Source organism: Limulus polyphemus, unplaced genomic scaffold, assembly GCF_000517525.1.
Source record: "Limulus polyphemus unplaced genomic scaffold, Limulus_polyphemus-2.1.2 Scaffold1423, whole genome shotgun sequence".
NCBI lineage: Eukaryota > Metazoa > Arthropoda > Merostomata > Xiphosura > Limulidae > Limulus > Limulus polyphemus.
The window spans coordinates 259,700-268,617 of NW_013667033.1; the positions used below are offsets into that span (position 1 = coordinate 259,700).

At 31.5% G+C, this 8,918-nt stretch overlaps 1 long non-coding RNA gene across 1 annotated transcript; it reads left to right on the plus strand.

The window, feature by feature from the left end:
* The first annotated feature begins 4,867 nt into the window (after window positions 1-4,867).
* On the plus strand, window positions 4,868-8,582 carry LOC111086776. Its single transcript, XR_002611506.1, has 3 exons — window positions 4,868-4,998; window positions 6,632-6,703; window positions 8,525-8,582. It is a non-coding gene; the product is annotated as an uncharacterized LOC111086776 (long non-coding RNA).
* Window positions 8,583-8,918: the final 336 nt, after the last annotated feature.

Here is an 8,918-nt window from a genome sequence, read left to right on the forward strand (position 1 = left end):
CCTTTATTTAATGCATAAAAAAACATGAAATAATTCATAACTAAACGTTCTGATTTAATAAACTAACGTTCATTCAATTAAATATAAAATTATCAAATATCCCAATTTGCGTATAACACAAGATTCTCATATATGAGTTAAGTATATGGCATATCATATACAAAAGTATATAACTCTTCAATATATCTAACTGAGGTAAGAAAAATCAATACATATACTTTACCTGTAGTTTCTCTTTCCGTCCCAGATTCCTACACAATTGAAGATGTTGTTAATGCTGGAGGCTTCGGAAAGTTCCAGTTGAAGCTGACATTTTTGTGCTGCTTTGCTTGGGTCAGTTTAATGTTATTGTTAAAGGTTAAATTCGAAATAATCATTTACTGTTTCTTTCTGTAACTTCGTCTTCTGTTTATACTTTACAATATATAACTTATTAAATTTTGATAGTGTTCAAGGGTTATTTGTGTTACTATTGTATCATATATGTTTTACGTAATTTGTACAATTTTTGCTAGCTTTCCTAAAGCACATATCGCTTACCCACTGTTCTAAAGCTAAATCGCAGCTTACGCTGAAAGTCGATAAACTACTGGAAAACCTATAGTCCTAAAAATTGTAATGAAAACACCTTAACTGCAGATGTTACTATCCTCTTATATCTATAGTTTTGTGTAAAAACGTGTTGTTGAGATAAATTTTACTGGTTACTATAGGACATTTTGTTATAACTCAGAGGCTGCAGGTATTTTTCTATCGTCCTATATAAAAAGGTGCTCATTATGGTAAATCGGCTGTAATTTCTGGATTTAAAAACTTCATCATTATCTTCATCTGGATTATGTCCATGTTTTGGACCAGAGAGGGTCAGGTTCAACGTAGACCTCTTCCTGCCTCTCTGGAATTGTTATTTTGTTTGCACTGTTACTGAATCCTAGCTAATAGACTAAGGTATACAGACTTTAAACTCCATTTTTCGCGCTTTGACAGACTGGTGCTGCCATCATGCGATTGGAGTGGAACAGCAGCTTTCTCTGTCGTGTGTGTGATAAACACATTAAGAAACTTAAGCCGTCACATGTTTACAGTTTATTACCCAGTGTTGTAAGTTAGCAAACTGATAATCTATTACCACTCTAGGTACACATTATCATATACAATGATCCTTTAATCCCAATGGTATTTAAAGATTAGTCATTTGAAGATCAAATGGAACTAGATGCATGTCCAGATGTGCAATCTTAAATAGGCATGTTGTGAAAAAACATGTCTTCTGCTGATGGTTTAGAATGTTGTGCTATAAACTGAAACAACTATTCTCAAAGAGTTAAAGACGTGGCATATCACAGATTTCCTCTACCTACAAAGGACAAGAAGAGGTGAGTACCAAATAATTCTATAAATGTTAGTTCTGTTAGCATATGTTTCAATGCCAATGGTGTAGCATGTACTCCATGTCGAATTGCTTGTAGCTAGATATATTGACACGTGTATGTGAAATCACTAAAATAATATAAGAATTATCATGATACAATGAATATATTAATATATAATTTATGTTTATTAAAAGTTTAACCATATTAATGATATGTATGATTGTTATAAACGTACGAATAATAGAAAATACTCATATTTGTGTATACATGTTAGTTTTAAATACACTAACCGACACTGGACAACAAACAATTTGCTACTGGAGAAAACTCGAATGATTCAGGATAATTTCATAGTTCTGATTTCAAAAATGTTATCAGAATTTCTTCATCCCTTCTAAATTTTGAATTATTGTAATATCTCAATATTTTATCAGCACTATGTGAACTACCATGCAATCAACTCATTACAATAGATTTATGCGGTGAAAATAAGTTTACTAGGACAGTTTAATGGGTAGAATGCATACATTTTTATGGCTTTAAACAATGACTGTATTGTATATGTGTAAAATTCCAAATATATTGTTCGTATATGCTATTTGTTCTTAATATAAGTGTAGCTAATTGCACGACTTTTGCTTGATTTTCTCGCTCACCTGCTCCGCCAAGCAATCACGAAACCCTCACGTGCTCAATTTGCTAGAACATTGGAGAAGTCGCTCGAATGAGCATAAAAGAGTCAGAGTCAGATGCCTTGTTCTCAGTTGCCCCTTACACACTCAGTTGGTCACTTCGCCTCGCTCCACGCAAAGTAATTTCAAAGATATAAACAAATTCTGCAAAACTTTTTTATAAAATTTCTTAAACTCTGGTTTTATTAACATAAATTATTTTACATTTTTAGAAGATAACTTCGAATTCTGGCTGCCTCCAGTTCAAGTAAAGTCCTGAAGTGCAAAAAATTACCCAAACAGTTTCTACTACATTTCTGGAAAACACATTACAGTTTCAGGAAAGAAAAGCATTGCACACAAGGTAAAGGTAGCTTACTACCACTATTTTGGGTGTAAAATTGGTGACCAAGAAAAACCTTGGGCTCTACTTGTGTACTGTACAGTTTGCACGTCAGGCTTGACACAGTGACTGAATAAGAAGAGAGTGAGTATGTAATTTGCAGTTACCATGATATGGGGTGAGTCAAAGATCATCTAACTGGTTAATATTTTTATGACTTATGATTCTGGATATTCAAGAAAAACTAAGCAATACATTAAATACCCAGATATTCATCTGCAATGAAACCAGTACCTCACGGGGATGTTTCTCCAATGCCACATCCATCAGAGAACTGGGAAACAGAAAGGTTATCCTGCAAAGAAAACGATAAATCGTCTTCATCCTCTTCATCTAGTAATTCTATTTCTAAGCCATCTCAACATAAACTGCCTCGTATGATCACACAAGAAGAGCTAAATGATTTGATTCGTGACTTGTCTCTATCAAAACAGCATGGAGAACTTATTGGTTCTCGTTTACAGCAATGAAATGTATTAGCTCCAGGAACAAGAGTCTCAATTTATCAAAGTTGCCATCATATTTTTCTCCTCTCTACAGCATGCAAGAAACTTTGTGTTTCTGTACAAATGTTGATGCACTAATGGAAGAATTAGGTACTGAACATCATCCTGAAGAATGGAGACTTTTTATCGATTCATATAAAGTTAGTCTGAAAGCTGTACTTTTGCACAATGGGAACGCTAAGAATATGAAAGAAACTTACCAGATCATGCAGATGATACTTGAGACCATCCAATATGATCACCTTAGGTGGAACATATGTGGTAATCTAAAGGTAATGCACTCCTGCTAGGCCTGCAGAGTGGGTATGCCAAATATTGTTGCTTTTTTGTCACTAGGACAGCCAAGATGATAAAAATTATTTCAAAAAGAATAAATGGCCAGTGGGAGAGAATTACATACCATGGAAACAGAATGTCGAGTATCAACCTTTAATGAATCCCATAATTGTTTCTGTCTGCACTTCATATTAAACTGGGACTCATAAAGAATTTTTTAAAAGGAATGAAGAAAGATGGTAATAGCGTCAGATATCTATCTAATAGTGAAGCAAAAGTGAAAGGACATATCTTTGTTGGGCCATAAATTTGGAAAGTGCTAATGGATGATAATTTTGAAACAGTACTCTATCAGAAATAACCTACTGTCTGGACATCATTCAAATTGTTTGTCGAAAGTTTTTAAAGAAATCACAGAGATGAAACTATGCTGTGATGATTGATGATATGCTCTAGAACTACCGGAAAATGGGATTTAGGATGTTGCTAAAGATTTACTTCTTACACTCCCATTTATACTTCTTTCTAAATGATATAGGTGCAGTGAGTGATGTGCATGGTGAGTGCTTCCACCAAGATATTTCTAGAATGAAACAGCGATGGCAAGAACGATGAGATCTTACGATAATGAGAGATTACTGTTCGTTCATACAGCATAAAACTGAGAGCATACCCAAAAAGCGCAACAAATCAAGCAAATATTTTGCAAAAAAAAATAATAATAATAACATCGTGAAAGTTTTGAACATAGCCCGAATGTGTTTTCAGTATATAATCTTATTATACCCATTGATTTTTAAACCTTTTATTGATATTATGTATTGATTTTGAACATTCTTAAATGAAATTTGTAATGAATAAATAAGGTTATTAAAGAAAAAGTTATTTTCACGATATATAAGAATATTTAGTATAAATCTATCATAACTCAAAAACTAGAGGTGATGAGTAATTTTCAACATGACTTTTAGAATCAGAATCATCAAACTACCTAGAAACAGTTGAATTTTTCCTAGTAGTATATATATGATCTAGAGAATAATGAAAATGCAGGCATCATTTATTTGTTGTTGTTTTTGTAGTTTTCTTGTCATATTATGGTTATTTAGTATAAAATGAAAGGGAGACGTATTACTGTTTGTGGGTTGTTGTAAAGTGATACTTAACTGACAGTACACATTGCCATTTGACATCTAAAATTGCCTTATATATAATATGTATTGTTTTCCCAATATACATAATTTGTGTTGTTATGGTAAACTTCTTACAGTTGTTATGATAAACATAGTATCTCGTAGTAAAGCAAATGGATCTTACATAATAATAGATAGCAATGTATGGATATATGATGTATTTGACGTCAACCGTTACCGTCATATTTTCCAAATAAAATTCTTTATTTAACAACGTGAAGCACTTGTATTATGTTTTATTTGTGCTTTGATTTGACTTTATAATCTAAAGATAGATTCATAATCTTTATATGTCATAAAAGAACGCAGAATGTAGCGTTTGGAATTCACCAGACATAATGTATCACGCTTTATTTACAGTCGCACTAGCAGCTCCACTCCATCCGCTAGATGTCTCTAGCAAGGCGTAATTTCCAGTGGGTTTCATTTGAAGTTTAAAGTCTGTTTAACTTAGTCTGTGGTATAAGTGAAGTCCCTTAATTAACAACCAAACTCAAACAGTCTTATCGATGCTGAGTGGTTGATGATGATTCTCTATGGATTCTCGTGACTGTGTATTATTTGTGTGTGCAAAAAGTAAGAAAAAAAAATATATATATTTTTACTACCTTTCTCCCATCACGGGATCCCTTAGTTTCTGGGCCCCGTAGCAATGCTATGGCTACTACAGCGATATTTAAGCCACTCTTTTCTTTGTAGCAGTTGTGGCTCTACTATTCAGTACGTTTTTATATTCTTTAAAAATAATTATTACTTAACTCGAACTAAAGTATATTTCATTAACGTGTTTTACCAGATGGCTGAATCTTGCGAATTAATGGTTCTGTCCTTGTTGGGTGGATTTTTAACCTGCGAATGGAAAATAGCATCTTACCAAGTAGCTCTTCTAACGTCAGTAAGTATAATATTTTTATTATTATTTATTTTGTAATTTCTGACCGAATGAAAACAGTGGAGTGCATTATCAATAGATATGTTAATCCAAAATGTTATAATGTTTATGTCTAAAACATATATCATACAAGTATTCGTTAGGCATAAAAGTATATATTTTTTCAATTTTATTATGTGCTTTCGAGATACTATTTTATTCGTGCAAAGCTATAGAATGATTTATATGCTCTCTGTCCACAACGGGGAATCGAACTTCGGATTTTAGTATTGTAAGTCCTAAAATTTATCGTTGTCCTGGTGGACGAAAAAAAAAGAATTATAACTAAACATTTTATCTTAGCGACAGAGTGGAGTTTATCATAACTTTTTTTGTAAAATTTCACTACGAGTAATGAATATTTATTTACCTTATTTATGGGAGTACATATATTTGTGGGCTTAAATCGTGTGATGCTGTTTCTAACAACACAAAATAATGTTGGCTATTACATATAATAAGCTTGTGTCTTAATTAGATGTGTTGTGTTAAAGATTACGTTTGCATATTAAGAAATTTTGCACTTCTCTGTGTGTGTTGGTTATTGACTAATATTTGAAAAGCACATAGGGGTTAAACAAAAGGCACAGTTAGAGAAACCTAATACACAAAGTTTATTACTTCCTCTGAAGTAAACTTGGACAAAATGTGAAAGTTAAACGTGTGATATCAGGTGTCGAAATAGGCATCAACCTTAGAACATGCTTAGACAGAAAGAAATTTGTTCCGATGTGAGGGAAGAAGAAAGTGTGTAAAAAGAACTGATTTATCAAAACGGGGAAGTGAAATTGGTCAATAAGGACGAAACGTGAAAATCAATGAATATTTGAAATACAAATTTATTCATTTCTTATATATATATATATATATATATCAGTTACAATATAGACTTTAAGATAAAAATTCATAATACTCAATTAAATATATATGTTAAGTTTAGTTCAGTTTTGCATTGACCTATCTTGATCTAAAGAGTTCCATAGAAAAACATTATCAGAATCAATCATATGATTAGAAATTGGATATCACTAGACATTGCCTTCTAATGTTAATTACAAAACCTAACAGCATTTTTATAACAGTAACTGTAAGACATGGAGCAAGTACAATATTTTATAACGTTATTAGTATATACAAGACAGAAGTGCCACTCCAGCTTGTGATTTCACTAAGCCTTGGTAACAATAAAGTAATGTGTTCAAGTATATACATCTTATTCTTTTATATCTGAGTTTTTCCTACTTTTCCATTTTTAAACATATTTTCCATACTTGGCAGATGGTGTTTCTTGCATTGGGTATTGGAGCTCCGATATGGGGGAAAATGGCCGATAAATATGGTCGTAAAAAGGTAGATGTCATTCCTTTTATCTATTTTGGATTGTTTTTATAAATCTTATAAGTAATAAATGGGGTGATTTTTTTTTCAAATGCTCTTTACGTGATGTAACTGATGGTTAAGTACAACTTTCTTTTATATCTTAATTTGTAAGTTGATCTATAAGAAGTGTTCTAAACTGAAAACATTATAAAAGTAAATGTAAGTTGAAGATTACTGAAAAAAATATATATATAAACTTCATGTTAATAAAACTATAGGATTGATGCTCTCAAACAAGCAGCCAATAGTCCGATAGACTTGTATACATTTTATTATTTCTACCGACCAAACACATCATGCATATATACACATTACACACAGGAAAATACTTAAGATATGTATTTCTATATTGTTTATATACATTGTTATTAAAACATATAACTTACACCCAAAATAACATACTATTGCACGGTGTCTCCATAGGATCAGCAAAACTTTACAAGAAATGAAAGTTTAACTTATTTAACAACTTTCAGTGAATTCATCACGTCCTTAAACAGAAAACATTTAGAGACCCACATTGGAGTATTTAGAATCTCATTACTTAAGACTTCGTGAAAAAGAATTTAGACCCTTGCATGTAGATCCTTGTAAGCGTCGTTAGAAGTAATTATTGTATCATTGCTATTCTTCTCTGGCGTTTCGTGTGCTTCTAATTAATATGAAAGATGCTGGTAACAGTATTTGTTATAAAACCTTTGGGCAATTCTAGGCTAGGAATTATCAGTACTTTCAACTATATAACGTAATTGTAGAGTATCACTATTTACCATTTATAAGGCTGTTATCATGGGTACAACTGTCAGTAAGAATCAGTACATGTTTGGTACATACTGGGCCATAACTACTTAAGTTTAACCCTTTCAATTTGGCAGATTACATTTTGTTAATTGAAAGACGTTAAACGTTTCTTAGTTTTGAAAAGTTTTTGCAAGCTCTGTTACACAGGAATCCAGTAATAACTTACATCTTTGTTTTTCGTTTTGAACGGCTCTGGCGAGAGATATTAACTTGGTAAAAAAAAACAACAACAAAGTATATAACTAACTTAATGTGGTCAACCATAACATCTTTCATTTGATAGAATACAGTTAGACCTCGTTTGTAACTGTTATATATATATATATTATACTTTTTCAAAAATTCCATGTATATTTGTATGCGGGTTAAATTAGATTAAACAATAATACAAGGAAATTACATTGAAATTGTTTAATATGTTGAAAGTTATATTCTTTAAGAAGTTTAGGCTTATCTACAACATTCTTCAGTGTATAGTAGTCAAAGATTATGGTATACAGAGAGCGAAAACTTGAAATAACTAACATTGCAATGTCTTAATAATTTATGGCAACATGTCAAGCTATTTAAAATTTTGTAGACGCCCAAATCAAAATGATTACTGTGTTACATTGGATTGATGCCTTCAAACATTATCATGTTTAAATGAACAATATGCATTACACCAAACACGTCTGATTTAAAAGAATAATAACTTAAATGTTCTAGCAAAAAGTTTTAGAGTTTTTATAAGCTGAAAACTTCTTCAGAAATATAATAGAGGAGAGTTTAACAGAATATGATTATTAAAGCCCTATCCTTTAACAAGTGAAGGTGACTTTTCATGTTAAAAGTTTAGGTTAATATTCTATCTCTTCTGAACCATTGTGCAAAGATAATTCAACTTTGATTGGTTTGTATAATTCAAATTATTAGTCAGTCAGACGAGCTTAAAAATGTTATTTGTAAGATGAGCACTATTTTTGTTATATTATTTGTGTTATTATCTAGGTATTTACAGGTACAACTGTAATTGTTGTAATTTGTGGAAGTCTAACTATTGTAGCGCCATCTATTGAATGGATGATCGCAATTCGTGGGCTTCTTGGTTTTTTTCTGCACGGCATGATCGGGATGTAAGTATACAAAATTGACAAAAAAAAAATTAGCTTGATCTTATATCTTAGTACACATCTTTATATTTTCGTAGTAATTATATTTCGGTAAAATTAATAAAGCATGGTTAAAGCTAGATTTGAGCCTGTTTGATCCAAAGTATTGCATTTTTTCCTATTTATGTTAAGAATACAAAATTCTACATAAAAATACAGTTGAAGATTACGAGTGGTCATTAAATGCGAGATTTATGCCCTAAAAATCAACTTTCGAAAAACATAAATTCTCA